Source organism: Odocoileus virginianus, chromosome 22 (genome assembly GCF_023699985.2).
Source record: "Odocoileus virginianus isolate 20LAN1187 ecotype Illinois chromosome 22, Ovbor_1.2, whole genome shotgun sequence".
Lineage (NCBI taxonomy): Eukaryota > Metazoa > Chordata > Mammalia > Artiodactyla > Cervidae > Odocoileus > Odocoileus virginianus.
The window spans coordinates 51,544,822-51,563,318 of NC_069695.1; the positions used below are offsets into that span (position 1 = coordinate 51,544,822).

Consider the following 18,497-nt stretch of genomic DNA (forward strand, 5'->3'; position numbering starts at 1 on the left):
AAGACATTATGGCTTACTGTATGTGTCTAACACTGCTCATCCCAACATCTTCCTTTTTATGACTTCACTTTTTCAATATCAAGGTCACTGGTATCATTTATATGCTATTCCATAAATAAACCACTAAATAATGACTTTCTACTCAATTATTTGTCTCTGAGATGTCTGAAGTTTTAATATTTAAATCATTATTATAAACAATTGCTAAGGAAATATTTGTCATTTTTTGAGCCAAGCAGTAGGTTAAAATATATTTTATCACATTTTAAGTATTTTATTATGTTGTCATGTTATCTTTAATCACATTTTTTACCACCACTGTACCATACAAGTAAATGTGTTTATTGAATCAAGAAGGGGTTTCCCAGGTGTCACTGGTGGTCACTCCCGCCAATACAGGAGACATAAGAGACACAGGTTTGATTCCTGGGTCAAGAAGATCCCCTGGAGGAGGGCATGGAAACCCACTATAGTATTCTTGCCTAGAGAATCCCATGGATAGAGGAACCTGGCAGGCTATGGTCCACAGGGTCATGAAGAGTCAGATCAGGGAAAATAATACTGTCATTTAACATTTCATAATTGCTGAAAATCATACCACATTTAATTTTGCATTCACTATAAGAGGATAAGACTGGTAGAAAAAGATTTATAGGCTACCTCATAGTACAATGACTGATATCAAAGATAACATCAAAAATATTATATTAAGAAGACGATGAAAATTAATGCTTGCAGCAACTCCCTGAAGTAGATATCAATAATGCTGTTATAAGGGCTGAAAAACTTGTAGACTCATCAAAGAAGCATAATTAAAGATGATAAAGCTGAGATTTTCAGGTTTATCTTTAATATACCCTTCCACCTTTAAATTATGAGCTCCTTGAAGAGACCATAATTTACACTGTACTTTTTGCCCAATAATCAACACAATTCATAAAAATAATGATAATTTGCTGAATTTATCTTTTCACTCGTAGCATTATTTTCATAGAATTGATGGTATTACAATGATACAACATAAAACTAGATACAAAAAATCATAAAAATGATAGTGTAGCTATCCATTAGACTATTCAGTTTATTTTATAATTCACTGATATTTATTTAAGGAGCAGTGAATGTAACAGAGCTCATATTTTCAAGGACCTCACAGTCTAATGGGGAATTGATAATAAATCCAGTATCACATGGCACATGCAATAATAGAGGACCACAGAGGAACAGAAGACATACAACAAGAGTCCAGGGAAGACCTCATAGAGGAGGTTGTCCTGAAAGTGAAGTGTAAGTGAAAGTGGTTCAATCTGTCTAGGGAAAGCAATGTGTTTCAGAAAAAAGAAGCAGTGTGTACAAAAGCAGATTCGAGAACAATGGAGTATGTTTAAATATCTTCTCACAAAAACCAGGGACCAGAGGGAGTTTAAGAGATTATGCCACACTGTGAATGTGGTGGGCCGCCTCTAAGATAACCCTGCCGGTGTCAATGCCTTTTCGACTCCCCACTCTTTACTGTGGTTGGAGCTTCCCAGGGGGCGCTAATGGTAAAGAACTGCCTGCCAATGCAGGAGACATTGGTCTGATCCCTGGGTCAGGAAGATCCCTGTAGGAGGAAGGGGCAACCTACTCCATTATTCTTGCCTGGGAGGCTCCACGGACAGAGGAGGCTGGCAGGCTACAGTCCATGATGTCACAGAGCCGAACATGACTGAGCATACTCACACACACACACACACACACACACACACACACACACCACACACACCCTTATTATGCTCAGACCTAGTGACTGTTTTCTAACAAGTGGAATGGCAGTGATAGCACGTCATTCCTGAGACTGGGCTTCAAACATTCCCTAACTTCCACCTTGCTTCTCCTTTCTCATTCTTTCTCAGAGCCTTAATTTTCAGGGGGAAAGCTGCCATTTTGTGAGTAACCTTAACAAGGCCAAAACGGCAAGCAACTAAGGGAATCTACTCAAGAGTTGCCGAGGGTCTGAGCTCTGCCGAAACCCCCAAACCAGTCAGACTTTAAGATGATTCCAGGCCAAGGAAACCGGAATGCAATTTTGTCTGCCAGAGGCACCGGCTGAACTGTGACTGCATTCTTGACATAGAAGCTGGGAGCAGGTCTGCGGCTTTAATCTGCTACATGTTGGTGTAATATGCCATGCACTAATAGGTAACTATTGTAATTTAGATAGGGGCAGATGATAATGACCCCACAGAGGTCGTACTGAGGACACTGAAATTAAACTCAAAAGCAGCAGGATACAATAAAGATTTCAGAAAGAGTGGCTGGACGAGTCAATTTGTATTGAACAAACATTACTTAAATGTTAATGAGTATGAATAGAGGCTATTTGCGCAGGGGTGTCAGATGGAAGAGCCTAATGAGAGAAGAACTGGTCTCAGCCAAGAGCAAAGAAGTTGAAGCGGAGGTCACGGCGCTCAGCCATACGCAGGATGAAGACAGCACAACTTCGTGATCATCAGTTCAGGGGAGAAAAGCAAGGATGAAGAGTCTATGACAATGTCAAGGTTTCCAATGGAAATGGTCAGTGTGAGGTCGGGGCCACCAATCAGTCCTGAGAAAGACCACCAAGAGCAGTACACTTGGGTTGGGTGGGGAAGGACAGAGGCAAAGAGTGAGTTCCACTGTAGACCAGTCAGCCCAGGGTGCTGAAGGCACCCTGGAGTCGAATCATGAGTAAATGAAAGAATCTGAGGGACCAAAGAGAGGTGAGCATCACAGAGAACACTAGTGTCTACAGGATGGGAAGAAGACAGGGCGAAGCAAAAGGACGGAGGGCGTGTGCGAAAGGAGCAAAAGGGCTCAGAGAGCCCAGTGTCCTAGAGATCAGGAAGGAAAGAAAGCTGAAGAAGACAGGAAGAAAGTGCCAAACGCAGCCGTGAGAATAGCCGCACGATGCCTGGCAAACGGATGCAGAACACCAGGAGCGTCTGGCCACCAAAGCCAGAGCATCTGGTGGGCACGTTTTCACAACTGCGACAGCTATGCTTCCCACTGCTGTTCTGTCTTCCTGGTCCAGACCCAGTGCTTTGAGAACTCATTAACACATGTGCCCCTCTGTGTACTAAGATGCATGCTACCAGAAGGCTGTGTGCCATTAGTACAAGGACTGTATTGGAAATATTCTTCTCTTTATATCAGTGAGAAGAAACACAGCCCTGTCACCAAGGCTTTCCCAAGCAGGTTGTCAATGAAATCTGATATTAGTGCTAGGTTATAAGGTTGAGAGGAGGGACAGAAACTTCACTCTGGGAAAACTAGGGACTAACATTGCTATGACCTACTCAGTGATGAAAACACTCAGAAGAAATAGCAGAACACACCAATGTGTATCTTATTAGTGCCTCTCTCAGACATTTTCCCTGTACCATTCTTCTAATTTATTAATAAAATAAAATATCTTCCCACTTGTTAATTAGAAAAATTCAATGAAAGGCATGCTGGTGCCTATTAGTGAAAAGTGAAAAACATTGAAAGTGTTAGTCACTCTGCCATGCTCGACTCTTTGCGACCCTGTGAACTGTAGCCCAGCAGGCTGCTCTAGCCTTGGAGTTCTCTGGGCAAGAATACTAGAGTGGGTTGCCATTCCCTTCTCCAGGGAATCATCCCTTTTCAGGGATCAAACTGAGGTCTCCTATATTGCAGGCAGATTACCATCAACCAAGCAAAAATTCTACTTGCAAAGTAGACCGCTATTTTCCAAAGCAGGATAATTTCCTCCTCCCATTTAGTAATACCAAGGTAAGGATAATAATGTTCCCTTTAGGCCTTTCTATTCTCTGTGTTGCCTGTTTTGTCTCTCTAGTTTTGTGAAATACTAAGGCATAGGAAAAGTTTGACAACTCATTCATGTGACCCAAGTAACAAGTTGCTATGTTTACCCTGGAGGTTGGAATAGGAGTTAAGACAGATGCCGGAACATATGGGCCTCAAGGCATGACCACCCTTGGGGTAGCATTTCATGGGTATTTGGTGTACCAACTGGCAAGTTAGATAGTTTTCCGTTTACATTTATCCCGGGAGCATGAGTGCTTCAAAATCCATGAGGGGCTACAGTTGCCAAGTCCTGTGGTTCAGGACCATAAGCTGTGCTCTGATCGTGGAGCTCATTGTGTTCCTACTTAATAAAAGGGAAAAACATTCCACTTTCCAGCAGGGAAGAAGCATATGATCAATGTGTTTTCCCTTGCAACTGAAGGCAAGATCTTTTACTTCTGCGATACCATATGGATCCAGATCTAATTTTAAGTAAAACCCTGTGAGTGAACAGTCCTAAAGTGAGAATTCTGAAACACATGCTCATTCCTCAAACGTTCTACAAAAGGAGGGTTATGATGGAAGTGAATGAAAAGTTTCATATATATGTAAGTCACTATTCCTGTATTTTATATTGGTGACCGATGTTCAGGTTTTTATTCCTCTTTATTAAGTAAAACATATGCAACTTGAGGAGGGAGGATTGTGTACAATATGCAGGCAATTTTAAATCCTCTGACATGCTGCTGTTTCCAGCTAGGAAAATTATTTGTCCCATCCACCCAGGACTTTGAAGATAAATGAGCAAGAGACTTGCTAGATATTCATGGCTATCCTTAGCTAAAGTCTTTATCTCTCAAGAGAGAGTTTGGGTTTTGTTTTGGTTTGGTTTGGTTTGTTTTTTGTGTTTTTTTTTGGTTTGTTTTTAATATATTCTGATACCTTGGTCAAGACTTTTTTCTTTTTATGCCATTTTGTTTTTACATTACAATTTTTTAAATGAAACTTAAATTTATATTTTAATTGTAAATTCATGTAGACTTTATACATATATATTTAAATATTTATTTAGGCTGTACTGAGTTTTTTTTTAATTAATAGAATTTTATTGACAATTTAAACCTTATAGAGCTTCTTCTATAATGTCCTGAGTCTTAATTGTGGCATACAGGATCTAGGTCTCTGACCAAGGATCAAATTCAGGTCCCCTGCATTGGGAGCTCCGAGTTTTTAGCCACTGAACCACCAGAGAAGTCCCATATATTTTTTAATGAATATTAGTAAACAAAACAAGCAATGCAAAACTTTAGGTATCACTTGTAATTAAAGTTCTGTCTACACAGATGGGATTAGATCATTTTTAATAAAAAACGTAATTTTTTGAGAGGAGTTGGGTTCACAGCAATGCAGGAGACTTGGTTCAATCCCTGGGTCAGGAAGATCCCCTGGAGGAAGGGATGGCAACCCACTCCAGCATTCTTGCCTGAAAAATCCCATGGACAGAGGAGCCTGGTGGGCTGCAGTCTGTGGGGTCCCAGAGTCAGACATGCCTGAGCGCCGACGCACACACAGGACACAGGAGAAGGTGGGCAGCTGGCCGACTGGGTGGGCGCGGCTGCTGAGCTGGCCACCACTACTTGGTACAGAGCTTCTGTGTTGTGAGGGATGGTCATTTTCTTTCTGCGGCTTGAGACGGGCAAATATGGGGCAGTAAACATCTTTAGTGGAAAGATTTTATGGTCAAGGCATGAAGAACATAAAAACCAGTGGCTCCATGTTAGGTGAGGGTGGGAGAGATCACTTGTGAGGTAAACTTAATGTAAACAAATTCACTTTAAAAAAATGGCATTGAGTAACAGAAAAAATGGAGTTGGGTATTTCTATGTCCCCTGTCCAAACACCATCTTAATCTTACCTTTTCAATTTTGACTTTTTTGACCTTTTCAAAAGTCAGAATTTTTGTGAAGCTTCTTATTTATTATTGCTCCTTTTAAATCTGTTTTAATAATTGGTCATTCTCATTGCTACTTAACTTTTTTGATAGGTGGCAATAAATGCACAAGTATCTTCAATGAAATTGCAATTCATATTTATATAGCAAGTTAAATTAAACCTTGATCTAGTCAAACAAATTTATACTGTCAAATCTAGTCACTAAATTACTTTAAATAAATATAGTATCCTCAAAGTTGTGAGAAGTATATATTACAACATATCTGAAGTGGTTGTGTCACATAATGGTGTGTTACTGGAAATGATTATGTAATCTATGATTTTGTTCCAACGTAGAAGTGCTAAAATTTAGGTAAAAAGAGAATGTCCCTATGGATGGCATTTGCCTATTGGAGTCCATTTTAAATAGTTTACTGGCACATAAAACACTGCTAATGGCTGAATTTAGTGTTGTAAAATTCTGTTTAGTGAGATTTACTGAGCTTTTTGTTATAGGTAATTCAGTACTGGAAATATTATTTTATAACATTAAACCTTGTTGATGGAGAGAAAGTGCTTTATTAGTTAGGAGTTTTACACATTGTAGAGAGGAAACACACACTATAATTCAGATCATACCTTTTTAAAATTTCCTCTGTTTCAAGCTGAAACATAAATGACATTCTTTGCATAAATGTTGACATCACATCTATCTTTGAAAGCATACTTTGGGAAACAGATCATGTTTAATATATGTATATAAATAAATGCAGGAGAACCATGTACATTAATAATCATACTTTATCACAAACACACTTGTGCATATCTTTATTAAAATATTTCTTATAAAGAAGATATATGTGTGCTCAGACTCTCTGTGGCCCCATGGACTGTAGCCTGGCAGGCTCCTCTGTCCATGAGATTTTTCAGGCAAGAATACTGGAGTGGGGTGCCATTTCCTACTCCAGAGGATCCTTCCAACCCAGGGATCAAATCCACATCTCTTGTGTCTCCTGAACTGGCAGGTGGATTCTTTACCACTAGTGCACCTGGGAAGCCCATAAAGATATAACATGTGCCCTACGGAGCTTCCCAGGAGGCGTTAGTGGTAAAGAGGCTGCCTACCAAAGCAGGAGATTTAAGAAAGAGATGCAGGTTCGATCCCTGGGCCAGGAAAATCCCCTGGAAGAGGGCATGGCAACCCACTCCAGTATTCTTGCCTGGAAATCCTATGGACAGAGGAGTCCAGTGGTCTATGGTCCAAAAGGTCGCAAACAGTCAGATATGACTGAAGTGACTTAGCACACACGAGCATGTGCTATTAGAAATGTCAACCTATACATTCATTTTCTCTTACTATATGTATACCCTGGCATTCACCCACGTGGTTATAAGTGTTGTTGAATACAGACACTCACCTTAAGTTTAGGAAAGGAGTGAAGTTGTAGGTTACTGCCACTAAGTGTTTTACACGTGACACTTGAGTCCCACCAGAGTCTTTGATCTATTGCCTCTATAGTGCAAAATATGACATAGTAAATATTCAGCTGACTAAAATGAGGTAAATGTCTATCCACTTAGCAAGGTCACCAATTCACTAACTCAAGCAAGTACATTTTCTTCTAGATTACCCTGTATAGACACGTTTCACATTTATTAAATTAAAGTTTAGACCACAGATGTTCTTTGCAGACTACCATTTTATAATTCAGAATCACTCCATGTAACTCTAGTTTTGTGAAGCAAGCTTAGACTTGGCAACTAGCGAGAACACAGATTTCGAATGCCATTTGCACTGTGCAGTTAAATTATTACACATGCCTTTGGGCCAGGTGGCACAATCCACATGCTTTGTCCTTTGGCCCCTGTGTACTTCTTCCTCTTGTTAGCACTATGCAGAAATGCCCTATTCAACCTTTAACCTAAGCATCAAGAACTTTGAGGAATGGAATTATGACTGCAGATTGACATAAATGTTTTGCTAAATATATTTGGCAACACTTCAGAAAATTTATACAGAAATTTGTACTTGAATTTGTGCACATGTCTGAGTTTTTCTTTCCAGAATTGCTCCAACCAAATCATGTTTATTAAGCAAACAGTATCCCCTCAGGATAATAGTATAGACTTTAAAGGAGTCTTATTATTTAAGTCCACTTCTTTGATGAGATTTAACTGATCTGCAAACAAAAGTAAAACACATGGCAATTAGTGTTACTGAAAGCCTGTGCCACAACATGATTGGTGGTGGAAATTTTAGAGAAACATAAGAACAATGAAAGAGGGAGATAAGAAATGTATATGGATTGAGAAATTATAGAATAGAAGTTAAATACATGGACTTGGATCAGAAAGTCCGGGCTATAATTCTAGCTAAAATACTTAACAAGATGTGTGACCTTGAGCAAGTTAATTAAAATGGCTAAATCTCAGTAGATTTTCATCTCAAAAAAATGGAAAAGTAAAATTACCAACTCATAGGGTTTTGATAAAGTTAAATGAGGTAATAGTAATTAACAATGACAAAACATCACTTCCAATCACTCTTCAAAATATTTTACATTTATTAGCTCATTGAATCTTTCCAACAGGCCTATCAGATGGATACTATCATTCCATCCCTTACTAAATAAACAACAGAGATACAGAAAGTATAAATAACTAGCCTAAGGTCACTGCTATTAAAGGAGGAGCTGAAATTCTGACTCCAGAGCTTGCACCCTTGGTAAGGCTTTAACATTTATAACTGCTTATTTAGTCTATGAGATCTGATGTGTGCACAAAATTGTAACCATACCTTAAACCAATTTTTTTCAAAAGCTAGTCATTTTTCTTGTAGATTTCTGCCCACATAAATGATATTTTTGAGAAATTAGGTTGCAGATGATACCCATCACAATCACAAAGAAGTCAACCATATTGGTAATCCATGACAAAGTCTATAATGATTTGATTGCTTTGCTGATTCAATCTGAGTGTATGTATAGGTATATGGACGATAACCAACCAAAGAAAATCATTCATGAGTCTTATACTTAAGCAGTTGTCTACTCACAAAGAAGTAACATTTTGTTGAAACATTGCAAGAGTAGAAAATAAATTGCAGAGTCACAATTGATAGATTCAAAAGGGCATATTCCTATATGGGTTGTTGTTTAGTCACTCAGTCATGTCTGACTCTTTTGTGACCCCATGGACTGTAGCCTGCCAGGCTCCTTTGTCCATAGGATTTCCTAGGCAAGAATAGGAGTGGATTGCCATTTCCATATATGGGTTGAGTTCTTTCTTAAAAACACGGTAATCAACAACATTTGCTTGTCAGCAAAGTACAGGAGGAAACTGACTAAGAGTTTTAATATTCTCCATACTTGTTATTCATACTATCCCGGACAAAATTACTTTTCTCTCCATTTCCTAACATAGAAAAAGGGAAAATGTTCTACTGCCTTTGTATTTTAAGTAGTTTGTTACTTAACATCTTTATTTCAAGAGAGGGGAAATAATGATTGATTATGCCAATCATGTAAGTCTATTTACTTAAGTGAGAAATATAAAGTTGCCTCAATCTTCTTATTTACTTCTTGTCTACTCTGGAAATTGAGTAGCATTATATTGAGGAAGCATGCACTTATATATAATTTTCTACATGACAGATTACTTACAGATGCATCACAACTTCTGAAGGACCGGTTTATTTCTAACATAAACTGTAAAAGCTAAACTGCTTGGAAATGCAGATATCACCCTGAAAAAGTCAGATCTCAGCCTCAATCATAGTAAATTGGATTCTCTGAAGAATGTAAAAAATCTATAATTTTTGGAATACTAACTGGATATTCATAGAGAAGACTTGGAGCAATATGAAACACCACAATAATAGAATTGCTGTCTCAAGAAATCTGAAATAATAGCATAGAGAAATGGCTTTAAAAATGTATTATTAATAGAGAAGCACCACTTCTCAAATGCTATTTTTCAGTTACTCTTGCATTATAGAGAAATAGAGACTTAATCATATATAGCTTAATAATGCCTTGTAATTGGACATTTTCACATTTACCAACATCAGAGTCGCAAAGTCCTTATCCCTGAAGGAGATATTAAATGATCTTTAAATACACAAACATCACAAAGTGTGATGTATTTTACTCCAAAGGTAAATACAAAGGTATTGAGAGCACCCCCAAGGGGGCACCACGTGAATGTGAAACTGAAGACCTTCCCACCCACAAGGTCATGAAACGTGGTGACTCTTTCCCAGCTTCACACACATGTAAGGAGAAAGCACCTGTCTATGGCCAAAGAAAGAGATGACAGCACACAATCCTCCAGTTAATTTCGGAAGTTGTTTTTGTTCCCACCTTCCATCACATCCGTTGCTGTTTGTGAAATGGGTTCTGAGTGATAATAGCAAGTCTAGTTGACATCATCATAGGTGGCAGCCTCAAATGTGACAAATACCATCAAATAGCATAAGAACACACATGGGGAGTGCTCAGCAAAGACTCTGTAGGACAGATTTTATAGCAGCTTTGACAACTGGAAATTAAACCTTTCTCAACATGTTGATGGAACTAGTACTTCCTTTTTACAGGTTGGATCACGATAATTACCAAGTAAAAACTCAAGTAGTTGAAACTTCCATAGCAATCCAATGGTTAAGACTTCCCTTCCTAATACAGTGGGAGTGGATTTAATTCCTGGTTGGAGAACTAGAATCCCACAATAGTTCATGGCCAGAAAAGCAAAAGCATAAAACAGAAGCAAAATTATAACAAATTTAATAAACATATTTTAAATGGTTTACATCTTTAAAAAAATTTAAAAAGCCAAGTAGCAAGCTCAATTAACCATTTCTTGAGTATGCAAATTGAACATGTAGACATGTATATTTAAATCTTGATTTTGAGCATTGCTCGTACACATGAAAGAAATTTCAAGATAAAATCAGTTTTTATCATATTTAGGAAGAATTTTTTCCAGACCCACATCTGAATAACATTGTTTAAACAGGAGTCCCCAGCCCCCAGGCCATGGACAAATACCGGGCCACACAGCAAGAGATGAGTGGCCAGCGACTGCGGGAAGCTTCATCTGTATTTACAGTCATTCCTCATCACCCCCAGAGGGAACCTTCTAGATGCAGAAAAACAAGCTCAGGGCTGCCACTGATCCTGCATTGTGGTAAGCTATATAATTATTTGGTGAGTTGTAATGATAACAGAAACAAAGTACAGAATAAATTTAATGCACTTGAATCATCCTAAAACCAACTCCCCCAGCCTTGGTCCATGAAATAATTGTCTTTCAAGAAACCCGAACCTGGTGCCCAAAAGTTTGGAGGTCACCATTTTAAACAATTGTTTAAACTCTACATTGCAAACAGATTGCAATGAATGCACTCAATTGGCTATGAATCATGAAATACTAGTTATAATCATTTCTATATCCTACTTAGTTTATGCACTTTGTAAGGATCATAAATGAACCATGGGGTGTTCATTCTATATCGAGTAAGAATATGTAATTACTCTTCTATAATTTTGACTTACATGTGAAGTGTTTACATTACATATAAAGTAACATAAAGTGCATTTTAAATTTTTTCACCTGAGTATAAATTTGAGAAAAAAATAATCACTCATATGTAATTTGCATCTCACTTTTTATTTGCTCTTAGGTAAAGTAAATAAATAAAATATAATAGTGTGTGTGTGTGTGTGTGTGTGCTCAGTCGTGTCTAAGACTCTTTGCAATCCTCAGCCCCCCAGGCTCCTCTGTCTGTGGAATTTTCCAGGCCAGAATATTGGAGTGGGGTGTCATTTCCTTCTCCAGGTGATCTTCCTGACCTAAGGATCAAACCCATATCTCTTGCGTCTCCTGCATTGGTAGGAGAATCTTTACCACTGTACCACCTGAGAAATCTGTAACAGTCTACAAATGTGCAAATAAATCCTCAACTCTTTTAGAAAAAAAATAAAGAATGCTAATCAATATGAGCAAAACATCAATATGAGCAAATCAGGTAGAAAAAGCCACCACAAGTTACAGAAGTAAGAACGTTTATGTACAAGGACCAGAGACTGAAGGACACTTAAGTGGAGTCATGACTGGGAGAGCTGCGAAGTGAAAACCTGTGGAGGAGCCCCTGTTTCACCTGGAGAGTGCCCTGGCGGCCCGGGACACAACACAGCCCTAGGCTCTCACGGCCCCTGGGTTAGTGGATAATCTCCAAACACCTCGGGTCTGAGCACCAACGCGCTTTCTGTTTGACTTACTGATAAAGAGACAGATTATTAACAAGAGCACAGATTTTAACGGTTCTATAAAAGGAGAGGAATTAAATTAAGGTGAAGATAAGCAGGTTGGGCCCAGAATAATTTCCCCTGCCCCCACCAGGTATTTGAAGTGAGTGGAAAAATCCTCTTCTCACAGTGACGACCTGACCTACTTCCTCACTCATCGCAGCTGTCTGGGCATCATTCACAGGAGTGCTCAGATCAGAGCTGGGACTGAATCACCATTCCAAGGATGCAATTTCCAGGAGATTTGTCTTTTTCTGAAGCTTACCTCTCTGGACATTGTAATAGACAATAATTTGCAGTTTTCTAAAGGGTGCTTATGGGTGACTGTTTCATGTCATTATTCAGGACAGACATTTCTGTCAGTGTGTTTCAGCAATTACAGAACACATTCAAGGCTTTCACCATTAAAGTTAAAACAACAGGAGATCAAAATCATCATAAGCATCTGCTTTTTTTCCTCTAGTGATCAGTACTTGTCTCTGTTTAATCACTAGGTCGTGTCCATCTCTTTTGCGACCCCAAGGACTGTAGCCTGCCCAGCTCCTTTCTCCATAGGGCTTATTGGAGTGGGTTGCCATTCCTGTCTCCTGGGGATCTTCCTGACCCAGGAATCAAACTTGTATCTCCTGCAGTGCAGTCATATTCTTTACCACTGAGCCACCTGGGAAGACCAGTGACCAGTATTAGAAATTCTTAATTCAACAATAGAATTCTGAGAGTGTAAGACATGTAATGTGTTATCACAACTATCAAATATAGCTTGAGTGTCATTCCAGCATTAAAAAAATGTTAGAGGAAGAAAACTTTGAATTAAATAAAGACATAGCCCTTATGAATATATGCCTGTGTATATAAAGAGTGGAAACAGTGACAAAATTTATTTGGCGGGGGGCTCCAAATTACTGCAGATGGTGACTGCAGCCATGAAATTAAAAGACGCTTGCTCCTTGGAAGAAAAGCTTTGACCAACCTAGACAGCATATTAAAAAGCAGAGATATTACTATCCCAACAAAGGTTCGTCTAGTCAAAGCTATGGTTTTTCCAGTAGTCACGTATGGATGTGAGAGTTGGACTTTAAAGAAAGCTGAGTGCTGAAGAATTGATGCTTTTCAACTGTGGTGTTGGAGAAGACTCTTGAGAGTCCCTTGGACAGCAAGGAGATCCAACCAGTCCATCCTAAAGGAAATCAGTCCTGAATATTCATTGGAAGGACTGATGTTGAAGCTGAAACTCCAATACTTTGGCCACCTGATGCGAAGAACTGACTCACTGGAAAGGACCCTGATGCTGGGAAAGATTGAAGGTGGGAGGAGAAGGGGATGACAGAGGATGAGATGGTTGGATGGCATCACTGACTCAATGGACATGAGCTTGATTAAACTCCAGGAGTTGGTGATGGACAGGGAGGCCTGGCTTGCTGCAGTCCATGGGGTTGCAAAGAGTCAGACATGACTGAATGACTGAACTGAACTGATATATATATATATATATGTGTGTATATATATATATATATATGTGTGTGTGTGTGTGTGTATATATATATATATATATATCTGCAATAACAAAAAACAAAACAAATAACTAATAATAATAATAACAAAACCCCAGGTGTCTTATAACACCTCATGATAATCACTGTAGATGAAAACAGACTCCCATATCATATAAACTTTATTTTTGTCACATCTTAATTATTCATATTAGGTCATGGAAAACATGAAGAAATCTGATAGATAATAGATAAAATAGGACAGTTTGAAAAGATACATACTGCACGATGTACATGGGGACTTTATTACCTTCTCAAGTTTTTCTATAAATATAAAACGGTTTATAAATAGCATGCAGATGAGGAAGCGATGATCTCTGTTCTCTGAGAGCTCACAGTCAAAAGAGCAGACACATGGCCAAGAAACTGCAGTCAGGTGTGGTAAGTTTTTCAATAAAAGGAAGCATGGGGTATACGAGAGTTCAGTGGAGATGCATAGAATAACAGCCTACAGACCTGAGGAAGCTTGGAGGAGAGAATGATTTCAAAATAAATGTTAGAGAATCAAGGAAAAGAGGAAATGAAAAAATGCAAAAAGCCATGGAGTCTATCCTTAAATGGTTAGCTTCCTTGATCGCCAGGCTTAGGAGGAAATTCCCTAGACTTTCACAGTCATCCCAGCTTTGATGGAACGTTTCCTTCCGCGCTTTAGCTCCTCTCTGAGTCTGTCACCATTAACTCTCCGCCCCCGTCCGCCGCGGGTGCCTCCATCTCCGCAGCAAGGCTCACGCTGTCTGTCCTCTGCTGTATGTCTTCTCCCTTTAGGGACGGGTGCATGCCTCCTTCAATGGCTCTGTAGCCTGTCTTCCTAACCTTGGAAAACTCCCAAGCCTTTTCAGAAGTTTCCAACCTTTTCCAAACTCAAAACACTTTTACCACACTCTGAATTCCATTTGAATCATTCTTCAATAATTTTTCTTAAAATATTTCATTTTGGGATTATTTGCATTTTCACATACTTCTATATTTTTCATCAGTTATAGTCCAGAATTTGGAGACTTCTTGAAATTCTTTGTTTTAGAATTATAAGATTTCATGGATACCATCTTTCTATCATTTAAGAAAAGGACACAACAGGAACTCACATTTATTGATTGCCAGTGTATCAGGAACTCCTCAAGGCATGTAAAATATGTTAACGTTTCAAATCCTCCCAAAAGCCATTTTCTGTGAGATATAGCTATCGAGGGGTGCTGATAGGTGACAGCCCATGGGGTCACAACGAGTCGGACACGGCTGAAGCAATTTAGCAGGCACGCACGCAACTGTAAAACCTTCCCAGACACGTAGTCCAAATCCTGAGTGTGGACTCCAACTAGGAACAGAGCTCAGACTATCTCTGCTCTGGCTTCTACTACCTCCTATGTGCAAGCGCGGGAATGGAGACCCATACAAAAGAGTGTATTTCACAACAGTATAAAGCTGTTTAGCCTCAAAGCCAGACTGCTTCTCCCTTCTCTCTAGTGGCCACACTCCTTGCTAGACATACCACCGGAGGCAATTTTTCAGTGCCCTGGTTCCCAGCTTCCTCAACCTTAAAATAGGGCTTAAAATAGCACCCACCTCCTAAGGATGCTCTACAGAATGAATGAGATGCTGGAAGTGAAGCCAGACACGTAGCAAACTCTATTGCTGTCATTGTTACCATCACTGTTCCCGATGTCACGCTCTTTCCTTTTTCCGTGTCTGTTCTCTCTGTGGCATAGAAAACATTCAGTAGCTATTTATTTGTTTTATGGTTTCAGCTTTTACTTCTGTGACAGTCCTCTCATTTTCCAGAATACAAAAAAAAAAAAAATGGAATAGCATTTGACTCCAGTTCAAGAACTTGACAGTTTAGTCACACGTAAGTGCTGAGAGAAAGAGAAGGATGTAGTTAAGGCTGTCAGGAAAATACGGGGGTTATCACAGCTCGGGCAGGTAGTGACAGGGGCAGAGTTGGTGTCTGCAACACTTCTCCCCTTTCCAAACATCTCAGGGCACTATGAAAGGGAACCCTGACATTGAAAGCGTGCTGAGAAGAGATACAATTTCAAAGGAAGCAATAAAATGTGTAATAGATGTTCATAATTAGAGAGACTTCTTGCTTCTTGTCTCAGGTTTAATAGCTTCTCAAAGACTGTGAATAAGTTAAGGGAGTCTTTAATATTCCTCTAAAATATGAACCCATGTACTACCTTGTGTTACATAATTAAAAATGTCTTTGATCTGATGGGCTTAGATTTATCCTAGCAAATTATGCGATGAACAGCTCATCTTGAGGATTTATTCATCATGCAAACAAGTGAAGGCCATCAATGCCAATTTTTGGGTGAGGTTCAGCATGGAGGGGAAACTGAAGCTTCATTCATTTCAAATACTGTCAAGTGTTATCCAAGAGGAAAGGCTGATTGGCATCCCCAGGGTTATCTTAATTCTGTTCACATGAGAACTGTAAATACAACTCAACAGATGACAGAGTGAAAAAACATAGCCAAAGACTCAATAGACCCATGATGCAGGAAGGGAGGACTTGCCAGAGACATCACTTGACTTTGTCATTACCTTATGCTAATCTTAATTCAGATCACTGTTGTTTCCCCCCAGAAAGATGGAATACTCTTCAAAATAGAATAATACTTCATAGCAGAGAGTGAACAATAAACGCGTGCATCTGTGTGATCATCTGGTGTGCAGAAAGTGACCCACCTTCAGTTCCGGGTCTTAGCAATGCTCAGGGTCAAGAGGTTTCACTTGTGTAGGTGGGGAGACCCCAAAACTTATCCTGAGACTTGAGTCAACTTCCTCTCCACCCAAGATATACAGGAGCTTTTAAAAAAGCTTTTATTCTCTACGCCCTTATATATGGTGATCAAAATTGAGATAGCTATCAAAGGCTTGATCTCAATGAATCCACTGTAATTCCATGAATTATACTACAGCTAAATCATGTAATTGTCTAGGATAATAAAGCAATAATAAAACTGTGTGAATCACGAGGCAGTCCTGGCACAGTTAGATTATATAACTTTGCTGCAAATACTAACAATATTATAGGGGCAAAGAATGAGGCATGACTGGGTGACAGAGCATACACGCATTATAAAGCTGCAAACACTTTAGAAATAAGGACTGCTATAAATATCTTTGTTGTACTTTTTTATCCTTTGAGTGGGTCATGCCCATAGCATAGCAGGTAAGTTTCTGTCTGACCATTTATATGGGTTTATTAAAACAAGGTGGATGTTAGCAGAAATGTATATGAATCAAATAGAGTAATAAAGATTTTTTTGGGAAGGCTAGATTTTTATTTTGGATTAATAAAAACTATGTTATTAATACTGAAAGAAGATACTATCACATCATTAGCATTACACATAGTTCACTGGAAATGGTAGGGTGGTACCGTGTGTGACACTGGTGACATGTCCTCCTATGAAGTCATGCTGTCTTAAAAATGAAGCTAAAAAACAAATTAGCACCATTAGTTGAAAGACATGGAGATGCCAGGGATTGAACCTGGGGCCTCATGCATGCGAAGCATATGCTCTGCCACTGAGCTACATCCCCAGCCCTGGAAGGAGGCTGCCAGGCTGGAGGATCAGTGCATTGACTTCTCTTAGACAATCTCTCCAGGGAACACAAGAGCCCTGGATTCTCACAGCTTCAATTTCCCATCACAGAGCATTCTGAAGCATTCCTGGTGGACCTATAAATTTTGTACCTTCAGTGCAGAATGTCTTGCTACTTTATGGCTCACCACCATGCTAGTTTCCCCAGCCTTATTTATAGAGATGACAAAACACCATCTCCCTTCAAAATTTATCTTATTCATACAGTTTCCTACTCATAGATGCAAGAAAATATTTTAGTTATATTCCATAATTTCCTCATTACTTTTATTGCTATTGCTGTTGTTGTTTAGTTGCTAAGACAAGTCTGACTTTTTACAGCCCCATGGACTGAAGCTCACCAGGCTGTGATGTCCATGGGATTTCCCAAGCTAGAATACTGAGTGAGTTGTCATTTCTTTCTCCAGGGGATTTTCCTGACCCAGGAATCAAACCCATGTCTCCTGCCTTGGAAGGCTTATTCTTTACCACTGAGCCACCTGCGAAGCCCATAGGAAATGAAAAAAAGAAAAAAATTTCTCCTCTTCTCCTACAGGTTCGTGACTGGGTACTGCAAATAAGGCTGACAAAGGGCAGATTAACAGGAGGAAACCAAAGTTTCTTAGCATGGGCACTGGGTTTCCATAAGGAAGAAACCCGGTGATGAGGAACTCGGAGGGCTGATTAGAACCTGGGACTGCACAGCACCTTAACAGGAACAAATGTTTGTAAAGAAAGCAGGTAAGGGGGTTCGGGCTTTTAGGGGTACAGACTATGGGCAGGTAAACATATGGAGGAGACTAATGGGAGATGAGGAGCACGGAGTAAGGCCTGTTTGTGTAGACTGTTCACCAGTTGTTCCACTGGAGAACTGTAATCTCCATTCCAGTACAGTGGGGGCTGCCTGGGGTCGCTCTACACGGGGAATTTAGGGTCTGCTTCCAGGCAGATAGGGGAGTGGGGAAGAGAATTATCCTCTGTCCACTTTTTCCTCTATTGTCTTTGACTCAGAGTAATCATTACACCGGAGTGGCATAGTTGGGGTAGAATATTCTGAATCACTTTCATTTCTTTCCTGCGGTGAAGATGGGAAGGGGGTTTTGTTATGGGGGAAGTAGCAAAGAAGTAAACAAAGAAACAGGTTACTTGTTGCCGTGACAGCTCTCTCCTCGGGACAGGGAGCGGTCATTCTACTGCTCACCAATAGACCTACCAGCGCGCCTGGGTTCATGGCACTGTAGTGGTCAGAAGAACCAACACTGCTTTTCTCAGAGACACGTTAAGTTCAAGACACAGAGAGCTGCCAGCACTGGATTTTTGCTCGCTGTGAT

General features: G+C 39.6%; 1 non-coding gene across 1 annotated transcript; it reads right to left on the reverse strand.

Annotated features, from left to right (window-relative positions):
* Positions 1-17,053: 17,053 nt before the first annotated feature.
* On the reverse strand, positions 17,054-17,125 carry TRNAA-CGC (transfer RNA alanine (anticodon CGC)). Its single transcript has one exon. It is a non-coding gene; the product is annotated as a tRNA-Ala (tRNA).
* Positions 17,126-18,497: the final 1,372 nt, after the last annotated feature.